At 35.3% G+C, this 23,118-nt stretch overlaps 1 protein-coding gene across 1 annotated transcript in view; it reads left to right on the top strand.

Moving 5' to 3' along the window:
- The window catches only part of CTNNA2 (catenin alpha 2), a 1,514,496-nt gene that overhangs the window by 1,044,000 nt on the left and 447,378 nt on the right, over positions 1-23,118 (top strand).

Here is a 23,118-nt window from a genome sequence, read left to right as displayed (position 1 = left end):
AATAGAGATAGAAAGAAAATTTATTTAACATAGTTATAAATCTGTCTTCTTAATAATAGCCATTTACTAGCTCCAGAAAAAGGAAACAAAAACCTGTTGCTTGATTTCAGTCATTACCATGTGAGAATCTGACTAAAATTGGGGGAAGGTTATGTGGCAGATGAAAATAACTTTTCCAAAGATCTTATGGGAAATCATGTAAGAGAAAAAGATTAGCTTTCTTATTCCTGACCTCAGAGGCAGAACCAGGGGCAGTAAAGTAGAAGGTACAAATAGAGAAAGTCAGGCATGAGATCAGGGAGAATTTGCTAACAAGTTGTTGTTGATCCTTCATTCTCAAAGACCAATGACTAGCAGGAGATTGATGTTAACAAGTAGAGCTATATAAAAGTAGAACAGTCTGCTTTGAGAGGGGATAGCTTTCTCTTCATTTCTAATAGAAGAGGGATTATTCTATATTGGATACATCATAATGACAATTCTTTTTTCAGGTGTGTCTGGGACTAGGGTTTAGGTTCTTAATCCTGGAACTGTAAAATTTCAAAGGTCTATGAACTTGAATGAGGGAAAAAAGAAACCTATGAGTATATTCACATATGTAAATTCCTTTGTAAACCTCTATATTTTATATATTTAAAGTCATGGGATGTTAATTGGATTTGCCCAAGGGATCTGTGACACAAACAGGTTATTGAGGAATACTGAGGCTTCTCTTCACTCTAAGATTCTGTGATTGTATAAATGGGAGATTTAGAAACAATAATTAGACTTTAAAGTACATTATTATACATTGATCAGGGAAAAAAATTCATCAGTGATTTAGTGACTAGGATTTAACACTTTCATTTCCCCAAGTGGATTCCATTCCCAGTCAGGGAAGCACGTTTACTTGGGTAGCTAGGTGATGCTGTGGATTGAGTACTCAGTCTTAGGTCAGGAGGACCAATCATCCTCACCTGGCCACAGATACTTACCAACTACATGATCTTGAACAAGTCATTTAATGATGTTTCCCTCAGTTTTCTCATCTGGAAAAAGAAATGGCAAACTGCTCCACTATCTTTGCCAAGAAAACCCCAAGTGGGGACACAGATTTGGGCATGGACAGAAGCAAACAAATGAAATCCCATGACTGCAAAACTAGTCAGAAAAGCCTAATTCAAAATAACAAATGATTAGGGATAAGAAATACAAATAGGGCCTTGGTATGACTAACATTGCAAATCTACATTTAAGAAAAAGGAACTAAGATGGGTAGGTACCCAACAAGTAAGCTGAGATCACAGATCAAATGGAACAATGACTTTTATACATGCATTCATTCAGAATTGGTTATTGAGATACCTACCATGGCCCAAATATCAAGGTAGGTTCAGGGGTCAGAAATACAAAAACAAAGTCTCTATTTGCAAGGCAATTACTGACTATAGGGGAAAATACATACACATATAAGTAAATAAAATATATACATTTATACATTTACATGTATATGAATATGTAGACATAGACATCCTTATTTATGACATTTTCATCATATATGTGTGTCTGTGTATATATTCACACTCATTGACACAAAAGGAATAGTCAAGTCAATAAGTCAATAAGCATTTATCAAATGCCTGGTATGATGTACGAGGCATTTTACTAAGCACTGAAGCAGAAGGGAGCAAGGGATCAGGGTGAGTTGGGGAAAGTAAGAAACTTAGAGGAAAGTAGAGATTCTTAGAGGCAGGAATGAAGTGGAAAAGCTTTCCAGTCATGGGAACAGCTATATGCCATTTCTCCTGGCCCTGCACACACCATGCATAACATTGAGACGTGCACAGAAAAGCAGAAAATCTTACTTAAATTCTGCTCATAGTTTTTTTTTTCTTTTTCTATTCTGTCCTCAAATTTATCAGCATATACATGAATAGACATTCCCAACCAGGGAAAATGTCCTTCTATTTGAGTGTTCTTAAGAAAATGACTGATGATGATGATGATGGTGATGATGATGATGAGATGGCAACTAGAATTTATATAGGGCATCCCAAAAATTCAATTAATTCAATTTTCAGCTGGCTGAAAAATTCAACAAGACTTTTATTTTGTATCTAGTATAATGTTTTAAGGTCTTCAAAGCACTTTAGAAATATTATTTCATGATCTTCACAACAATCTTGGGAGACAGATGCTATTCTTATTATTCTTATTATACAGATAAAGCAAGTAAGGCAGGTAGAATTTGTGGCTTGTCCAGGAAAAAAGAACTAGCAAGTAATTGGATTTGAATTCAGATCTTCTTGACTCCAATCACAGAGAAAAAAAATTTCAGAGAATGTCTGACCATGTGCCCACTGATCTAACAACTATGCTCCTTACTTGCTTATGACAAATGCTATTAGTATCTTTTTTTTCTTTTCCTTTTCCTTTTCTTTTTGATGTTTTATTAAGATACTTTTTATATTGCTATTACTTTCCAGGGAGTCTTTCTTCCCTTCCACTTTCAGTAAAACTCTTCCTTTTGCCAATGAAGATGTTAAGCAAAAATAAAACAAAACAAAACAAAATCCCAGAGAAACCTTAATATATTGGTCATATCTGATATGAAGGCCTTAGCCTGTACTTAAGTCTACCAACTAAGAGAAGAAAAAGAAGATGCCATTTCATTATCTGCCCTCCAAACTAATAATTGACTATTCGTTAATCAAAATTTTGATAAATTTCAACTTGTTTACTTTTACACTATTGTGTGAAGTTCATTTTATAATTCTTTTTGCTTAGTGCTATCTGCATCAATTCATATAAATGTTCCAAAGTCTCTTTGAATTTGTCATATTCACCCTTTTCTTAGGACACACTAATACAGGCTTTCCCAACATTATGCTATTAAACTGTTACTCTATTACTGTGCCCTAAACTAATGTTTTTATTATAGATTTTTATTTACAAAACATGTTCATGGGTAATTTTTCAGCATTGACCCTTGCAAAACCTTCTGTTCCATCTTTTTTTCCTCTTTCCCTCTCCCCCCTCCCCCAGGTGGCAGGTAGTCCAATACCTGTTAAATATGTTGAATTTATTAAATACAATATATGTATATATATTTATACAGTTATCTTGCTTGTGCCCTAAAGTATTAAAGCCTGAAAATATACTAAGACTTTTGAGGCACATGGTATTTCATTATAATCATGTACTGCAATCTATTCAATCACTCCCCAATCTATATGAAGCCAATTTCCTTATGATTATTTGTTTATGCAAAAAATTGAGGCTTTGAATATTACTGTATATGTGGAGTCCATTTCTGAGTTTTGCCCCTTTGGATTATAAAAGTAGACAATAGAATACCTTGCTTTTCCTAAAGCCACCCCCAAAGGACTCAATGATGAAGCACAAGGAAATGAAGGAGAATTGGTCTCTGTCTTCCATTGTATAAAATTAAATCTGTGATCTAGACGGATGTAGAAGTACCAGGGAAGACTTCCAAAGTTTGATTACCCAAGCAAGCAGCAGTGTTAGTATATTCAGGATGGTAAGAGTACTTCCATTACTTCCCTCCAAATCCCAAAAGTCACAGCACGTATCTATGTGTGTACCTACAAGGAAAGATTTTTTCTTTTATGTGAATTTAGTGAAATTCTAGGTTGTCAACCCAGTCTTGCCTAAAATAGGGATTCTTTTTTTTTCTTTTTTTACTATTTTATAGAAACAGTATTAAAATAAATTATGCTCAGAGTGTGCAATAGAAGACAAGCAGGATATTGGGCTATTTAAGCAAGAGTGAGTTTTATGTAACGAATTATAGAGGAAAGTAATTAAATTTCTCTTGGATGTCAGCTTTGTCTCTGGGTAGAATCCTCAGCCCTTCAGAAGCTGATTCTTAGGTCAGTCACAGGTCTGGGGGTCCACTGAGACCAAGTGCCTTGTTTCTCATTATCACATTTAGTATTACAGAAATGATTCTACTGGCATCTTTATTAAAACTTGCTTAAGGCTAACATTGCCCCTTGGGGTCTATAATGAGTTTACAGGAATTTAAGGAGAATAGGAGATCTGTGCTCATTTATCTCATCTCGGTCCCCAGGCTAATACTTCAAATTTGCTAACAGGTACTTCATCAAAAATTCTATCTTAGCTCCAGAAAGACCACATTAAGAAATACAGAAAGAGCTTTTAAGTGGTATTTTTGTTTATTTATTTGCTTTACTCCCTTTTGGCCACTGTGGACTCATTTTATGAGAAATTGCCTCCTTCTATAGGACAGTGGTGAGATAGCCTTCATAATGTGTCTCTTTTATTGAGGGATAGTATGTTTGTGAACAGCCAGGCAAATCTAATGCCAGATGACCATGAAATTCATCGTCATGTTAGACATGCATTAACATATGGGATATGCTTGTGTGCTTCTAGACACCCAATTCTTTACCTCCATCCCTTTGAAGGGCAGTGTGCATAGGCTCATGTGCAATCCTTCTTTAGGTTCTGGCTTTCCATCACTTGGCTATATAATCCCATTGTTCACCCAACAGTGGACAAAACGTCAGTTCCAACTTCTCAAAGAAATCTGGCCTTTATTTCGCCATATTTCAAGATAGCCAGAGAAATCAAGAGACTATATTAAATCTATGTATCTATGTATCTATATATCTACATCTATATCTATATCTATACATATACCATATAGTTGTGCCTAGAAAGTACTCCATAATTCCCATTTTATGGACAGGGATATTGAGGCTGTAAAAGGTTGTGACTTTCTAAATGCCTCACAGATCAGAAGGATCAAAGCCAAGGATCCAACTTTTGCATCCTTATAATGCTCCATTAAACTATAAGAAAGTCACGCCTCCCTGAAATTGTTTCTTCTTTTACAAGGGTGGAATGAAAATAATTTCTGCAGTACTATATTACAAGATGAATATGATGCTCAAATGAGCTATTATCTGTAAAGCACTTTAAAAAATAAAGCATTTTTAGTAATTATTGTTATTGTTATTATTATCATCATCCCATTTTTTAATTGCCAAAAGTTTTTTTTTTTTTAAACTACACATGCAATACTTCACAGAACATTTAATTAATTGATTTATTTACTTGTTACAATCAATTGGGCTTAAGTGGCTTGCCCAGGTACACAAGCTAGTAAGGACCTGTGGCCATATTTGAACTCAGGTCTTCTTGTCTTCAAGGCCAGTGTTCTATGGACTGCACCACTTAGCTGTTCAAGACATTAGGTTAAAGGAAAAAAAATTATTGATAAATGAGATAAAAATTATTATAAATCCAAACGTCTATCTTTGATGTACCAATAGGTCTCGACACAGTCTTTAATCAATTGCTTTCTATGGTAATATCAGGAAGATGTGGGCTTCTTACACAGATATTTTGATGTTTTTCCTTTTCCACAGATTACTCTCTGTTTCTCCCATTTCTTGGAAAGTCCAATGAGGCAAGTGAGAGGTTAGGTGAGAAGGGCAGGGAGAGATTGGCAAAGGACCCCAAATTCAATTGATAAAATTGCTTCAGGCTTTAGAGACAGAATGTGGACTCAACATTTTTGCTCAATAATAAATCAGTTCAATTCAAAGAACATTTTGAAAACCAGGTGCTGGGGATATACAGACAAAAACTACAAAAATAGCCTTAAGTAGCTAACATCCCATGAACAATTAGTATAGCTAACTTAGCAGAAACAGCACCAGACTAGGAGTAAGAAAGACCAGGTTCTTGTCTCCCTGCTGTCATGTAAACTGGGGACAGTCATTTCTCTTTCCAAGATTTCAGTTTCCTCATCTGTAACGTGGTAATGATAATACTGGCCTTCCCTACCTCCCAGGGTAGCTATGATGATAAAATAATAATTGTTAAGATATTTACCTTCCAAAAGAAATGCAGATGGTACTGAGTAATTGAAGGTGATGATGTTCCAGGGGAGATTTCTTTCTCTGGACCTCAGTTTCTTCAGATTGGAGGTTCTTCACCTAGTTCTGTGGACTTCCCCCTTTACATTTTAGTAATTATATTTTAATAGAATTTATTCCTTTTTCAATTCTATGTATCTTAGTTTATGCATTAAAACTATTATCATGACCCAAGGTCTATAGGCTTTTCCAGACAGGAAAAGGAATCTAAGGGACACAGAAAAGGTAAAGACCCCTGGACTCAGCCTCTTTTAGTTAGAAAGCCTGTGATACAATAATTGTGAAGTAAAAGCTAGGTATCAAGGGTTCAAATCCCAGCATCTACTACCCATGAGACTATGTTCAAATCAATTTACCTCAGAAGACCTCAATTTTCTCAACTATGAAACAGGAAAAAATAAGAAAATGATTAAAGAAACTCTGATGAAATATAATTGTACTATGAGAAACTGCAAATATGAGGAATTTAGAGAAAGATGGAAAGACTTGTAAGAATTGTTGAGGTAAGCAGAACCAGGAAAACAATTTATATAATGACTACAATAATGTCAACAAAAAGGACAATAAAACCAACCCAAATGCTGGCTAATTATAAAGACTCATTTTGTCCCTGAAAGGGAGGAGGATGAAGAATGAAAGCCCTTCTTATGTTACAGTGCTGGGGGAAAGGGGAATGACTATTACTGTGGGATTTTAAATAATTTCCATACAAGGTGTCAATTGCTGTTATATGTAATGCATATATAATGTATGCATTTAGGTATAAAAGTATGTGTGCATATGTATGTAAATATAACTATGTATGTGTGTATATGAGCATGTATACATAATATGTAAGCATAACTCATTATATATTATATAATACATCATATTACAACACATATTATATTGTTTATATTATATATATATATATATATATATATATATATATATATACATATATGAATGATTCATTATAAGGAAATCTTGGAGGTGAGGCATAGGGTTGAATATGTCCAGAAATGATGATGATATATCTCAGTGCTTTACACATACTGAATGTTTAATCAATTTTTTAAATTTTGTAATTAATTTAACTTTTATTGAAATTAAAAATACAAAGAATAATAATAAACTACCAGCCAATTAACAAGAATTCCTTAAGTGTCTTCAAAATGCCATGTTAGACAATGGAGATACAATGACAAAGGTAAAATATTCCTTGTTCCCAAGAACCTTGCATTCTATTGAGGATATACATATATATAATGTGTGTGTGTGTATATATATATATATATATATATATATATATATATATACATATACATATATATATATGCATATTTGTGTATATATATTAAATGAATGTAAGTTAGTTTAGAAGAAACAACACAAGTCATTGGGGGAATCAAAAATGTTTTCTTGGAAATGAGCTGAGTTTTGAGAAATCTGGAATTTTAAAGGTTGTTGTCGCAAGGAAAACAATTTGCAAACATAACATCATCAAAGTATGAGCTATCATTCTCTTTCTATTATGACTGTTTCTGCATTTGTTTTGTTTTGCTTTTCTCTGAATCCTCAGTGTTTAGCACACTGTATGACCTATAGTATGCACTTATTGTTCAATCTTTTTCAGTAATGTCTGACACTTTGTGATCCCATTTGGGGTTTTCTTGACAAAGATACTAGAGTGGTTTGTCACTTCCTTGTCCAGCTCATTTAACAGATGAGGGAACTGAGGCAGACAGGGCCCTATAGTTTGGATTTTAGATCCTCCTAACTCCAGGATCCATGTTCTATCCATTGGGCCGCCCAGCCATTCGTGCTGGCAAATGGAAGGTACTGAATAAGTGCTTATTACTTGGACTTGTTATTATTGATGAAGACTGTTGCTTTGTGATCTGTTATATGGTCATGCAAGTCTCATGACTCTCCCACTTTTTACCTAAAAAAAAACCCTTTCTCAGTGGAGGAAATCTGGCCTCTCATTTATGCTTGATCCATAGTTTTTGATGGCACTGGACAGGCTATTAATGGAACACGTTGTTGTGCTGATAATCAGCACTTTGCGTTGGCTTCAGCCTTGCACATGGCTGGCAGCAACAGAAACTTTGGTTTCTGTCTGTTTTTAGTAGCTGTTAATTGTTAATGGATTTTCAGGTATAGGACATGCTGTGTAAGCATCAATCCTTCATTGAGTAAGGTCTGAGGCTGTCCACAAGTGTGAGAAGGCTGGCGATAAACAAAAATCAGTGGGGGGAGAGCTCAGTATCCTCACTAAAAATGTCAGAGCTGGTAGTGCTTCTGCTAGTAAAAAGGAAATTTATTAGGGCGAGAACCAACTCACACAATAAAACAGGAGAGTTAAATGGAAAAGAGAAAGAGAGGGAAAACATCAGAATACAAAGGGGAAGAAAGAGGCCAGATTTTAAGGCAAGAAAACAATTTTGAATGATCAAGTGGGGCACAAAAGAGTTCCCATGTTCATCTGGTTCTTGAGATGAAAGCAAGGGGAAAGATACTCCGGAAGAGTTTTAGAAATACTCCTTAGCTCCAAGGCACAATAAGGGGAAAAAGGTTATACTATAAAACTTAGGGATAGGTGGGCATTCAGATCAATAAAAAGTCTGGGAAGTAAAATTAAAGAAATCATATTTGCTTTGATAATATTGCTACTTGGGGCAGCTAGTTGGTGTAGTGGATAAAGCACCAGCCTTGAAGTCAGGAGGACCTGAGTTCAAATCTGGTCTCAGACACTTAACACTTCCTAGCTGTGGGACCCTGGGCAAGTCACTTAATCCCAATTGCCTCAGGGGGACAAAATTAATATTACTACTACTACTACTACTACTACTACTATCTTCTCTTACTTATGTAAATATTTAAGGGTTGTAAAGTATTTTGCATCTATCCTGCCTTTTAATTTACAAAGATGGGACAGTGGGAAATTAATTAGTTTTAACTGCAAGAAAAGCCTGAGTGTCAATACCACCTTTGACTTTTACTTGTTAAATCTCCAGTAGGCAAGTCACATAATAGAAAGGGATATATATATATATATATATATATATATATATATATATATGTGTATAATAAACATATATATGTATATATTTATACATATATGTTTTTATATTTATAAAATGGTTACTATGTGTCAAGCATTATAACAAGCTCTGAAAATACAATTACAAAAGTTAGATAGTATCTACTCTCAAAAACCTCACATTTGAATTAGAGAAGAAAGCAACCATAAAAGAGTTTACTTTCAGGGCTGTTGGGAAAGCCCAGCAGTCTATAGGGTATAGCTGCAGGACTGATATTGTTTTCAGGCTCTTTGGGGGATTCTAGTGGAATTTGGCAAAAGGATAGAGTCAATGTGGAAGGCGTTTACAGGGGTTCAATGCCAAGCAATCCATAATAATTACTGAATTGACAGAATGGAACTGGACTAATTGATGGGTGAATTTCCAAGTGGGACCCCATCACTGGTGGTTCCAATGGGCTCTAATTTTGGGGCAATCCTTAGAGAGCCATTTCTTGGTTTAGGGTGCTTTGAGGCGTGTCCAAAAAAGTTCTTTATTATCATTAGTTTCCTCATCCATAAAATGAGTATAAAAATGTCTGTAGAGCCCTTCTCTCAACGTTATTGTGACATGCCTATGAAATAATTAATGTGAAATTCTTTCTAAACTTCAAGGTACCATATATGTCAGTTATATTGGTTGAAGTATCAGAGGATAAACAGATTAATCAAACTGTGTTGCTCCCCAAATCCTATCTTTTGTGTGTCCAATCCAACTTCTCTCATTACCTCTTGTGCTCCCTTTTTCTTCTTTATATCTCTAGTTCCCTGGAATCTTCATTCTCTTCTCTCTTTTCTCCAAATTGTAAAGTTATCCATCCACATTAAGATGTCTGTGAAAGATAATTCCCATTAGATTGTGACATCCTTGAGGGGAGACACTGTCTTTTGCATCTTTTTGAATCTTTGGCACTTGTCCTAACACATATTAGACATATAATAAACACATATTGATTGATTGATAGAGTTTAAAGTGCTTCATAACCCAGGATTATTTATATTTATTAAGAAAAAACAAAATATTGACCTTTTATTATAAAATGTCAGGTAACAACAAGCAGGGTTGGGAGATAGATTGGAAAGGGAGAAGGAGGGGCAAAAAAATCTTTGCATCTCAAAAATCCACTTACCTTTCCTTCCATAATCTTTCTTGTACACTGATTTCCTTCCCTTCCTCTCTGCATGTAGAGAGTGAGGTGGAACAGTCCATAGAATCCTAGACCTGTAATTAGGAATATCAGAATTCAAATCTGGCAATAACAATAACAACCCACTATGACTGAAATGGGAATACAAATATTATATATATATATATATATATATATATATATATAATGAAAAATTTACAATAGCCTAGGGAAGGAGCCTGACTCCATTTACCCATCAATAGTGGGGTCAATGACCTAGAAAACTTGGCTAAGCAAAGTATAACTTGATTATTCTGTATCATGTTTCTTTGTTTATTAGTATCCATCAGTCAGTCAATCAGTTATTAACTATTTACTATACACAAACAATTTTAGCAGTATGGTTTGACCATAGGCTATGGTATACATTTTGGAGCTTCCAGTGGTTAGTAGAGACATATATAGCTTGAGTTTTATTTATTGCTTTTTTATGGATCGGAGTACATAAATTAAAACAAGACTTTTCTCTGAATCTATAGGACTCCTGGGATATTTGATCTTCATTCATCCCCCGCCCCTTATAGTTGGTTGAAGTACCAGAGAATAAACAAATTAGTCAATTAATTAGTAAAATTAGTTGCTCCCCAAATCCTATCTTTTTAGTGTCCAATCCAACTTCTCTCACTCCCTCCTGTGCTTCCTCTTCCTTCCTTATATCTCTAGTTCCTTGGAATCTTCATTCTCTTCATAGTTGTACCACTTAAGGGTTAATTGGTTAAACTTGCTCATTTTTACAGAAAAGGAAACTAAGGCATATAGGGTGAAATATTTGTGAAAGTTCATCCATTTCATGAACTTGGTAGCTACAGGATTAGGTTTCCTGAGCTCCTTGTCTACCTTGCTTCATTGCCCCCACTTTTGTTTGGGTCTATGAAACTTTGTTAACTCTTTGATTAACAATAAGGAAGTTAAGGACAATTGCTAAAATTTCCATTTATTTAATGTTATTTGAATGTGGGTTTAACTGAAAGTATTGAATAATTACTGATTTTAAATGGGTTGCCTCTGGAAGCAATGCTGGCTTAGAGTTTTTAGTACAAGTTACAAATGAACTTTTGAATTAAGAGACAGTTTTATATGAGTTTGTATTAGAATGTTCCCTAAAGGTCTATCGTAGGCATATATTAATTCACACAAGTAAGAAATTTTAAAAAGTCAAACATATCAGCCCTTTCTAGGGACACTTCCTCAACTCCTTCATATCTTGATAGCCTGATTCCCAGAAGGAGGATGAATATATTTTCTTCTCCAGCCCTTGCATTATAGTAGTAACCATGAGTGGCTAGGTTTATGGTCCTATTATTCACAAGTCAAGCCCCCAGTTGTAGAGCCCTTATAAATAATCAGCCAGTTGGCATAAATTAGCTTTTGGGAAAGGGATTTACTGAGAAAGTATGTCAAGATCACTTGTCATAACATATCCACTCTTCCCTCTTAATGAACACAAATGTTCTAGAGATAGAGTGGGGTCAAATCTAAAATACAATGGTAATGAATTATCTAGAGAATTCATATAACTAAAGGGTAACTCCTGACTCTAGCTCTAAGAGATTTTTTTTTCTTTTTGTGGAGGCCTCAGAAAATTTGCTTTGGCAATCTAATACTTTGCTGCTCAGCTAGAATGCCTTTTTGGAGGCCATGCATCTTCAAGGGAAGTTGAATCAACTTGGTTTACTCCTTCTGAGACAGAGGTGACATATGGAGCTGGATGGTTAATCTCTCTGGAGAATTAGTCAAACAGGTTGCTCAACTACTATGCTGGATCCTTACTGAATTTCTGGGCTTTTGGTCCAGAATGCTCAAATTCATGATCTTAATACCAACTTCATGCTCAGCTCCATTCTTTTATTGCCTCTTTTTTTCCTCAACAGCAAATTTTCCTCTTCAGCAGAATTATAAACAGGGATTTTTTAGTCCCTCATTGTTTTCTGTGTCAATTAAATCAAGGACAAATTAGGAAGAGTTTAATAACAGGAGTATAGCACTAGTGGTGGAGTAAAAGCCTGTGGTCATAGTGTGCCCTTGATATAATGGTTACTATGTGCCAAGCACTGTAACAAGCTCTGAAAATACAATTACAAAAGTTAGATAGTATTTCCTCTCAAAAACCTCACATTTGAATTAGAGAAGAAAACAAATATGAAAGAGTTTAATTTCAGGGTTGTTGGGAAAGTCCAGCATTCTACAGGGTATAGCTGCAGGGTTAATATCAAGTCTTCAGGCTCTTTGCAGGACTCTAGTGAGACCCTAATAAAGAGCTTCAAAGACTTTTGATATTAGAGAAAGTTATGTCAAAAGTTTGAGGCAAATTTGGTACAATCCATTTCCTTCTAAAAATTATTGCATATTTCAGAAAATTTTTATACAGAACAAAAAAAGCAATTCCCAGTCAATTCTACCAAAAGTCTTTGCCAAAACTAGCCTTCTCATGATGAACTAATAGTTGAATGCATAGATGTTCTTTTAAAGCAGAGAGAATGAGATTAGGGAGAGACTATTCAAGAAATCTTTACATGTTACCTTAAGAAAACCATTTTAAAGAAAGTCCCAAAGTTGGGAAACATTTGAGGATAGCTACCAAAGTAGATAGAGAAGGGGAAATGGAAAGGAAAAATACTATAATATGAAATTAATCAATTTAATCCCTATGTGCTAAATTAAATTAAATCCTTATGTGCTAAATATTTTAAACCACTCTTCTCATTTGATTTTCATAACAATCTTGGAAAATAGGTGATAATATCCCTATTTGAGGCAAACTGAGATCCACTGACTTGCCCAAAGTCTCACAGTCAATAAGTGTCTGAAGCCAGATTTGAATAGATTTTTCTGATTCCAGGTACAATACTATATCCATTGTACCACCAGCTTCCTCAGGTGGATAATATCAAGAAAATAAAAGAGAGCAAGGATGAACATATCTATATTGGGAAAAGATCAGTGCGAATTTGTGAAAACAAAAATTTCATGTATTTATAGCATATCTCTTCCCATCTGGAGTTGGCATGATTCTAGATAAATGTGACTGCCATTGGCTAATTTACACACACAGACATGTGGTTGCTGGGTCAACTTGGATCAAGGCCATTCCATATGCCATAATAAAAGTTACAGTGATTAACATACAGAAGAAAGTTATTGATACCAACTTACTGCAGCCTTGGGGAACTGCCCAGTGACTTGGGAGAGAAAACTGAGCAGGGAATGACAATTCTAATCTCCAGGGACAAGAGCAGGACAAGACAGCCTGTAGACAGACAAGGGTTGAATCCAGTAAAAGATTAAAACCAATACTCTCAGTATAAAGAAGAAATGCCCTCAAATCCTTGATTATAATCATAGAGCAGCCTATTTTTAGTGTGGTTCTGATGATTGTAATTAATGGCACTTTTTAATAAAACTGCAATAACTAAATGAATTGATCTTTTGTATTCCAAGAGAAATGGATCATTTAAAGGAGGAAAGGATCTTGAGCCATAGAAGTCCACCTTTTTCATTATAGCAGAAAGGGAGCTAGGGGTGAAGTGACCTGTCCAGTATCACACATATGGAAAAGACCAGAATTCGGATTTGAATCCATGTCCTTTGATTACAAAAAACCTCTAGGAGAGGACACTAGAATATGTAGAAATTCCTTCCAAGTGATATGGCTCAGACTGGAACCAATATAAGGAAGGAATTCAAAGAAGAAAAAGGTCAATGTAGAATAAAGGATTTTATTTCTCCTTAGGCCTAAATGTGTTTCAGTTTTCTAGCGATCTATCAGTCCTACCCCAAACTTGCTGGTGATCTCCGATTGATTTTGCATCCGTGGCTGCCTTTCAGACTTTTCAAACTGAATGTGTAGTAGACTAAACACATTCAAAACTGAACTCATGATCTTTCTGCCTAAACTCTCCCACTTCCCACCTTCTCTATTCCCATAGAAGACAATATCTCTGGTACTTGGGGTTTGGGTGGGGGAAAAAAGACTTCTTTGAAACCTGCTACTGAAATAACTATCTTTGCCAAAATTTTAAAAATTAAAATAGATTTGTGGCTTCCTTTAAAGCACTTGTGGCTTCTTAAAAAAGTTCATTTCTATTCTTATGAGATGTTAGTGTTACTTTTTCTAAAATTTCTTTGCATTTACATTATACCATTTGTATTTACTTAGCTTTGTTTTAGCATGTTTGTCTTTCAATAAAATAGAAACTCCTTGAGGGCAGGTCTGATTTCTTTTCCAGATTCCCTTTCTCCTCCCCTTTCTCCTCTTTCAAAAGGCAAACATTTTGATATAGATTATACATGTAAAGTCATGTAAAACATATGTTCACATTAGCCATATTATTAAAAAAAAAACCCTAGACCAAAGCCAAGAAAATTAAAGAAAGTATTTTCTTAAAATATGCATTGATCTGCATACAGATTCCATCGGTTCCTTCTCTAAAGCTATATAGCATTTTCAACATACATTCTTTGGAATTATTTTACATTACTGTGCTATTGAAAATAGCTATGTCATTCATAGTTGATCATCATATAATGTTACTATTGTATAATGTTATTATTGTATTCAATAATCTCCTAGCCAGTTCACGTTATATAAGTTCATATAAATCTTTCCAGATTTTTCTAAAACCATCCTGCTTGTCATTTCTTATAATGCAATAGTATTCTATCATGATCTTATACTACAACTAGCTCAGACATTTCACAATTGATGAGCATACCTTCAGTTTCTGATTCTTTGCCAACACACACACACACACACACACACACACACACACACACACACACACACACACTACTAAAAGTATTTTGTGGAACTTTTCCTTATCCTTTTTTTTTTTTTTCACTAGTCTCTTTGGAATATAGCCATAGTAATATTACTAGTCAAAAGGTATACACAATTTTATAACCTTTTGGATATAGCTCTAAATTGACCTCCAGAATAGTTGAATCCAGGTAATGACTATACTAAGAATGCATTAGTGTCCCAATTGTTTTACATTCCTTGCAATATTTAACATATTTCTTTTTGTCACAATAGGCAATCTAGTTACCTCAAAGTTTTTTTTTAATTTTCATTTCTCTAATCAATAGTAATTTCTAGCATTTTATATGACTATAGGTAGCTTTGATTTCTTCTTCTAAAAACTGCCTGTTGATATCCTTTGACTCCTTATCAATTGTACAATAACATATTCTTATACATTTGACTCATCCATATATTTGAAAAATGATTTCTTTATCAGAGAAACTTGCTGTAAAATTTTTTCTCCCAGTTTCTTGTTTTTCTTCTAATAGTTCCTTAAAACTTTTAAAATTTAATATATGCAAAATTATTAATTTCACATCCTATAATTCTCTGTATTACTTATTTGCTAATAAATTCTTCCCTTATCCATAGATCTCACAGATAGAGTATTCCTTGCTCTTCTGATTTTCTTAATTATGTTCTCATCCTTTATGTCTAAATCACTTACTCCCTAGGATACCAGTGTCTAAAAGGAATCAAAATACATGTGGTTGTTCTTTCTTATGCTCAGCATGGTACATCCTGTACCTTCCTTTATAAGAAGGTTGCCAAGTATACTTGTTAGAGGTAAATGAGAAATAGAATTCAATAGTAGTAAGTGACAGAGGTGAGATTTGAACTGAAGTCTTGTAACTTTACAATTAATATTCCTGCTGGTATACATCTCTACCTTCCCTTTTCCTACTTTTTCCCATTAATTTGGCATAGAAGATAGTGACTTTCATTAGTGGCTTTCCTTTATATCTTATAACATTATCTAGATATCAAATATCATAATACTACAGTGATAGACTGAAGGCTACAAGGGACCTCAGAGGCCCTCTAGTCTAGTCCTTTCATATTACAGAAAAGGAAACTGTGGAACATAAAGGTTAAGTTATTCACTTGGAAGTCACACAGGCCAAATAATCCATGGAGTTGGGATTCAAGGCCTTTGACTCCAAATCCAGTTCTCTTTTTGTAATTTTAAGCTACTTTTGCTTAGGGAAATCTATGAAACAAAATCTGTAATGCTTTTATGAAAATCATTTAAGGAAAAATTCAAAATGAAAGGTGTACTTGTTAGTTTGAGCCAATGACAAGGTTTAAGATGTCTCTGTCATTCCCTTTAAAGTTTTCTTTAATAGTATTAGAGCTGATCCTTTTCATATGTCCCAGTGTTTTCCTGGTGGTCCAAGATGAATACACAGAGAAGAGAAGGATTTTTTTTTAAGTCAGTTGAACCATCCCCAGATGCAGATCAACCCAATAACAAAAAAAAAAAAAAAAAAAGTAGCTAGAAATCAAATGTGTTGCCACAGGTCATAGAGGTTGTCAATAGTGAGACCCAGGAGATTCAGAGTCCTGTTACAGATAGAATATCTTTCCTGTAGCACATCTTTGGGAGGTTTAGATTCTTTGGGCAAACAAGCCATTTGGAATAGCTTCAAGATGAACTTGTTTTTTCTGCTTTAGAGACTGTGAAATTTTGACTGTCATGGATTTTAGGAGAAGGAGAACAAGGCAGCTGGGATTCAGAGGAGAAATCAGTCAGCATCCTGCCTCCTTTGAGACATATTAGGCCAGAGATTGGAAGGAATGTAACCAGAGAAAGGGTGATTCTCAGAGATGATTGTGGTTTTTGTGTTGCTGCCTGCTAAATGGTCCAGATATCCCAATGTGGAAGCCACAGGGCCCTACTCACAATGCCTTCGACAAAGAAGAAACCAGCACACACACACACACACACACACACACACACACACACACACACACACGTGATTCTTTTCACACTAGTATCAGAGATATCTAGGTGAATGAAAAAATGATGATACCTTTAATGGATTATTCTGTGAACTCTCAATGACGATGCTGCGGTCAGACGTGTGTCTCCCTGTGTGACTTTAGGCAAGTTTCTTTCTCTCTCCAAATCCTGGTTCCTTCTTCTATAATAAAATGGATTTACTGATGGTCAATATTTTACTTCTCTAAATCTTACCACCTCAAAAGCCTAGACATGTATGATTCTTGGTGAAATTATAAATTAGCTAAAATAATTCAACAGTTGGAAAGTATTTAGCATCAATGAATACATTAATTAATTCCCTACTGCATAATAGATTATTAGAATCAAATATATTAGCTAAAGATTGCATGTCATATATGAACTCCCATTCTATTAGACAATATGCACATATATAGTTCTACATGGTAATAATGAAGGTTGAGAAAGCACTAGGAATGAATAAAGAAAAAGAAAAGTCTCCTATTAGGAGGGAAAGCTTTAGATGAATTTTGAGATGACTTTTATATCTTCTTTATGTTCATATAATTTTAAGGAGTGAGATGCAGAGAGGGAGAGGGAACAAACACCTATTAAGTGCTTATTATGTATCCAACACCATGCTAAGCTTGCTCTCTCTCTCTCTCTCTCTCTCTCTCTCTCTCTCTCTCTCTCTCCTCATATATATACATACACACACACACACACACACACACACACACACACACACACACACACATATATATGTGTGTGTGTGTGTGTGTGTGTGTGTGTATGTCATTTGATCTGAAAATCTGAAGTGTATGTCCTTTGATCTTAACAAACCTGTAAGAAAGATTATCTCAATTTTTCAGATGAGAAAATCCAAGTAGATTTGCCCAGGGTCACATAGCTTGTAAGTGTCTGTGGTTAAATTTGAAATAACATTTTGACTCTATCCACTGCTTTCTCTAGCTGTCTCTAAGTGTCATCCATCTACTTTCTGTTTGAAAACCGGAGATAGAGACAATTATGGATCTTTCCTAGGGTCCTTTAAGGACCACTGACATTATTATCCTTATTCCTTCCCTGATTCACAATTGAGATCATTTAGGAAACCCGGCTTATTCTAATGTTATTCCTTTGGGGAATGAATATGGAAATGTAGACTTCACAATCATTTGACCTCAGAACTGTGAAGTCATATAACATCTTTGACCCTTCCTTTCCTTATCTGTAGAATGAGCATAATAATTACATATAACTCACAGGGTTATTGTGAGGATCAAATGAAATATTATCAGTGGTTCAGCATTTAGAATTCAAGTTCCAACTCAGACACTTACTAGCTCATGATTTCAGGAAAGTCTGTTTGCCTCAGTTTACCCAACTGTAAAATGGAGATATGGAGATAATAATAGCATATACTTCTCAAGGTTGTTAGGAGAGAATGAGATAATAGTTGTAAAGAATTTTGTAAACCTTAAAATATAATACAAGTATATATATATATATATATGTATATATAGATAGATAGATGGATAGAAAGATAGATAGATAGATAGATAGATAGATATAGACAAGTACAATATAGATAATGATACACACACAGATTTGTAAGCCTTAAAGAATATAGTAATAAGAGTTTGTAAGATATTAGAATTGAGATGGAAGGAACCTTAGAGGAAAAAGTGAGTAAAGAAGAAAGTGATAAAAAAGAAAGAAGGGAGTGAAGGAAGAACTTTTTCAATTGAAGAAACCTAGACAGGAAGGAAAGAACAGGAGATTAAAAAAAATGAAAGATAAAGGAAGGAAGGGAGGAAGGAAGGAAGAAGAAAGGAAAAAAAGGAAGGAAGAAAGGAAAAAAAGGAAGGAAGGAAGGAAGGAAGGAAGGAAGGAAGGAAGGAAGGAAGGAAGGAAGGAAGGAAGGAAGGAAGGAAGGGAGGGAGGGAGGGAGGGAGGAAGGAAGGAAGGAAGGAAGGAAGGAAGGAAGGAAGGAAGGAAGGAAGGAAGAAAAATTAAAGAGAAAAGAAGGGAAAGAAGGAAGGAAGGAAGAAAAAGAAACCAGGAAGAAGAGAAGGAGGAGGAAGGGAAGGGATGATGATAGAAAGGAGGGAAAGAAAGAAGGAAATGAATGAAGAGAGAATGGAGGAGTGGAAGAAAGAAGAAAAGAAGGAAGAGAGAAGGATAAAAATGAAGGAAAGAAAGATGAAAGGAAGGGCAAAGAGAAAGAAGGAAGAAGGAAAGGAAAGGGAGAGAGAATGAAGAAAAGAGGAAGAAAGAGAAGTAAAGAGAGAAAAAAAAGATGTAAGAAAATGAGAGGGATAAAGGAATGAATAAAGAAAGAAAGGAAGAATGGATGATGAGAAGAATTAAAGAAGGAAGAAAAAGGGAGAGATGATTGAAGGAAGGAAGGGAGAGAGGAAGGAAAAGGGAAAGGAAAACATTTATTAAATGTTTCTTCTGGGCCAGGCACTGTGCCTAAGGTACAATCTCTGACCCAAACTCCCAAGTTAGGACCAGTGAGTTAAAGAATTTTACCAAGGACAGACAAGCTGTAATCGGCTTTGTACTGCTTTTTGTTTTTAATTGTATGTACTTCTTGAATCACTGTGCAACCTCTTGGGGATTTTTCAAAAGTAACATAGAAGCTGAGCAATCCCCAGAGCTGTGTGTGCCCATGAGTCAGGGATCTTAACCTGGTGTGCTCCTTTGTGCTTACACTTGGAAATGATGTCATACAAGGAATGGTTTAAGGAATTCTGGGGCTGTAGAACTGAGGGCTTTGAGTAAGGACATGCTAGCTGGCTTTATACATTTGAGTTTGTCATATGTAAGAGGGATCAGCCTTGTCCAGTATTAGCAATGAAAGTGGATGGTGCAGAAATAAAATAACAAAAAGCTATCTACTCAATATAAGAAGGAATTTTTTTTAATACCTATCAAGTATCCAACAGAGGTTCCAGTGGACTGGCAACTCCAACCCTGTCACTGGAGGTGATTGTGCTTCATACTCAAAGGCTGCCTCCTAAGAACAAGCCTTCTTAAACTTTTTGGGACCCCTTTTCACCCACAAAGTTTTTATGTGACCCTAGATAAATATATTTTGAAATCAAATATTTACTGATAACAAATCATAAGTTTGCAACATCAGTTACAAGACTCCATATAGAATCAGGAATCATAATTTAAGATGCTGGATCCTGGACAAGATCTAGTCTAATCTCCCCCTGGTTGTGCTCTGAACCTCTCAAAAGTCTTTAGCTTGAGTTAATCCGCATACATAAGATCTTCCATAGATTTAAGGAAGAGAACTCCAAAGTTATATTTTCTATCCTTTTCATTTTTCAATAGAGATTAAATGGGCTTGTTCAAAGTTCTACCTGTAATAAAAGGATCAGAGGAGTTAGGTTGATCCTTTTCCCATCATCTCATCTCTAATAAGACTTTGTCTTCTCATCTACAAAATGGGAATAATGCCTATTTCATAGGAATGTCATGAGACTGGAATGAAATAATACATTGTAAACCTTCAACTGTTACAGAAATGACAACTACAATTAATGTTGTTGTTGATATTATCCTTAAGCTGAATGTTCTGCTTTGCCCCTCCCATAGTGCCTAGCACAGAATAGGACACACACACACACACACACACACACACACACACACACATATATATATAATATATATATATTATATATATATGTGTGTGTGTGTGTGTGTGTGTGTGTGTGTGTATATATATATATATATATATATATATACATATATATATATATATATATATTTATATATTTATATATATGTTGTAAACTAACCTAAGCAACATAATATTATGATCAACAAATACTCACTAAACAGCTACTGTGTGCAGGGTACTGTGCTAAGATCTGAGACTACAAAGATCAAAATGAGACATTTCCCTCACTTATGGAATTAGCATTCTATTTGGAAAACAGCAATATAGACATTTATAGACCTACAAAATAAATAAAAGGGATTTTTTTTCTGGGGGTGAAGTGTGGGTGCCAAAGAAGAAGAGAATGAGGACCAAGAAAGTCTCCAAATAGAAGATCCCTTGCAGCTAAAAGAGTCAGTCTATGAAAAGTGAAACTTGAAATCACCTCTCTGAGCTAATTAATTCCTTCTCCTGTCCTGTTTGCTGTTTGTTTTTGGTTAAATTGGGTTGTTTGGAAGCAATCTGCCATTATCTTTCTGGAACAAACAGCCAAAATACAATTCTGCATTTGGGTGGAAAAGTTGGTTCTAAATGAATATGAATACTCCATTTTGTGGGAGATCAACATAGAAGATGCACCTGGGGCTGTCAGCTGCCATTTAAAATCCCCTCAAAAATCCTTTTTTTACAGAAATTTCAGATTGAAAAAAAATTAGTGATATAGGAAACTGGCAGTCTTCAGCAGTTAGCTAATGAAAAGATCATCCCGGTTTCCAACTGCGTAACAGTTAGCAGGCTGCTCTGCTTATTTTTATCTGTTCTGAGACACATATAATAAATCCCATTTAATAAGTCCAGTATGTCACATCCCTGGCATCTGTAATTTTATCACACTTGCACTGGCAGCTGTTCAACAGCATCGGTTTCTTCCTCTAATGGAAACAGGATGGGAATCTCTTTGTCCCTTCACATCAGCCCCAGCTTTAATTGCTGTGTCTCAGATTCTCTTTTTTACTTTATACCAGGGCTTCAAAAGCCATCTGAAAAATGAGAATTAAAGGCCCAATGGTATGAACAAGGACTCTATAGAAACCTTACATCAAAGAATCAAGGGACATGGTGGGTCCAAGACCACCTCGATGAATTTTCTCATAACCTTCTCCCAGCCGCCTTCCAGAAGACCTGGACAAAATATCTGCTGCTCTGGGTGCCTCCCTCCCAGGATTCTGAGGTTGAGGGCCAGTGGAATGTAAACAGTCGTGAATGTAAAGAAGTTTCATTGATATAAAGAAACCAAGCCAAAAACTTTGAGTAACCATGGGTTGCTCATTTGCCAATTAGTCTCAAACTGATTGAAAAAAATATATCTAAGCTTGTTGAGGTTCTCCAATTTTTTTACTTTTTATTTCATTTTATAGATCACTATGGCAAGTTGGTAAAGCCCTCCACAGAACAATGTTTTAACAACGCAAAATAAAATACATAGAGTGACAAAAGAAACCAATTATACAAAGTTATAAATACATTGTTTTAAGTTTACAGGTTCAGAACTTGACTTAAAAGCTTCTCTTATCCAAAAAGTCCTGTTGCCAGCAGAATTGATACTTTTTTTTCTTTCTCTCCCTCCCCCCATTCTCTCTCTCTCTCTCTCTCTCTCTCTCTCTCTCTCTCTCTCTCTCTCTCTCTCTCTCTCTCTCTCTCTCTCTCTCTGTCTTTGGGTCTGTTTCTCTGTATCTCTCTCTTTCTATATCTCTCTGTCTGTGTGTGTGTGTGTGTGTGTGTGTGTGTGTGTGTGTGTGTGTCTTTTTCTCTCTGTGTCTCTTTCTTTGTCTTGGTTTGTCTCTGTTTCCGTCTCCATCTTTGTGTCTCTGTTTCTGTTTTTCTCTGTCTCTCTACCTCTACCTCTTTCCATATCTTTCTGTCTCTGTCTGTCTCTGTCTCTCTCTTTCTCTGTCTTGGTTTGTGTCTGTGTCTGTCTCCATTTTTGTGTTTCTTTGTTTCTGTTTTTCTCACTGTCTCTCTGTCTCTGCCTCTTTCCATTTCTCTCTGTTTCTCTGTCTCTATTTCTCTTTCTTTCTGTGTATCTGTCTCTGTCTATCTTTCTCTTTCTGTGTCTCTTTCTTGATCTTAGTTTGTGTCTGTCTCTGTCTTCATTTTATGTCTCTCTGTTTCTTTTTTCTTTCACTGTCTCTCTCTGCCTCTTTCCATATCTCTGTCTCTGTTTCTCTCTCTGCCTCTCTCTCTCATTCCCTGACATTCTCCAGATTCCACTCTATCTTCCAATTCCAATCTTTCCGCTCCACTTTCCACTAGTGAGTTGCCCCATCTCCATCTTGCCTGGCTGCATGTAGAAACTCTCCTAGCTTATTTAGAGTTCCTCAGATGGTAGGAGGATGGGGAAAGCAGAGCAGTACAGTAGAAAGCTCTCTGACTCTGGGGTCAAAGTTCCTGGTTTCAAATTTTCCTTTTGACCCTTCCTATGTGTGAGAATTTGAATAATTAGTTTATTTTTACA

The sequence above is a fragment of the Sminthopsis crassicaudata genome, chromosome 2 (genome assembly GCF_048593235.1).
Source record: "Sminthopsis crassicaudata isolate SCR6 chromosome 2, ASM4859323v1, whole genome shotgun sequence".
NCBI classification, from domain to species: Eukaryota; Metazoa; Chordata; class Mammalia; order Dasyuromorphia; family Dasyuridae; genus Sminthopsis; species Sminthopsis crassicaudata.
Note: the sequence above shows the minus strand (reverse complement) of the source record. Positions and strands in the feature narration are given on the sequence as shown.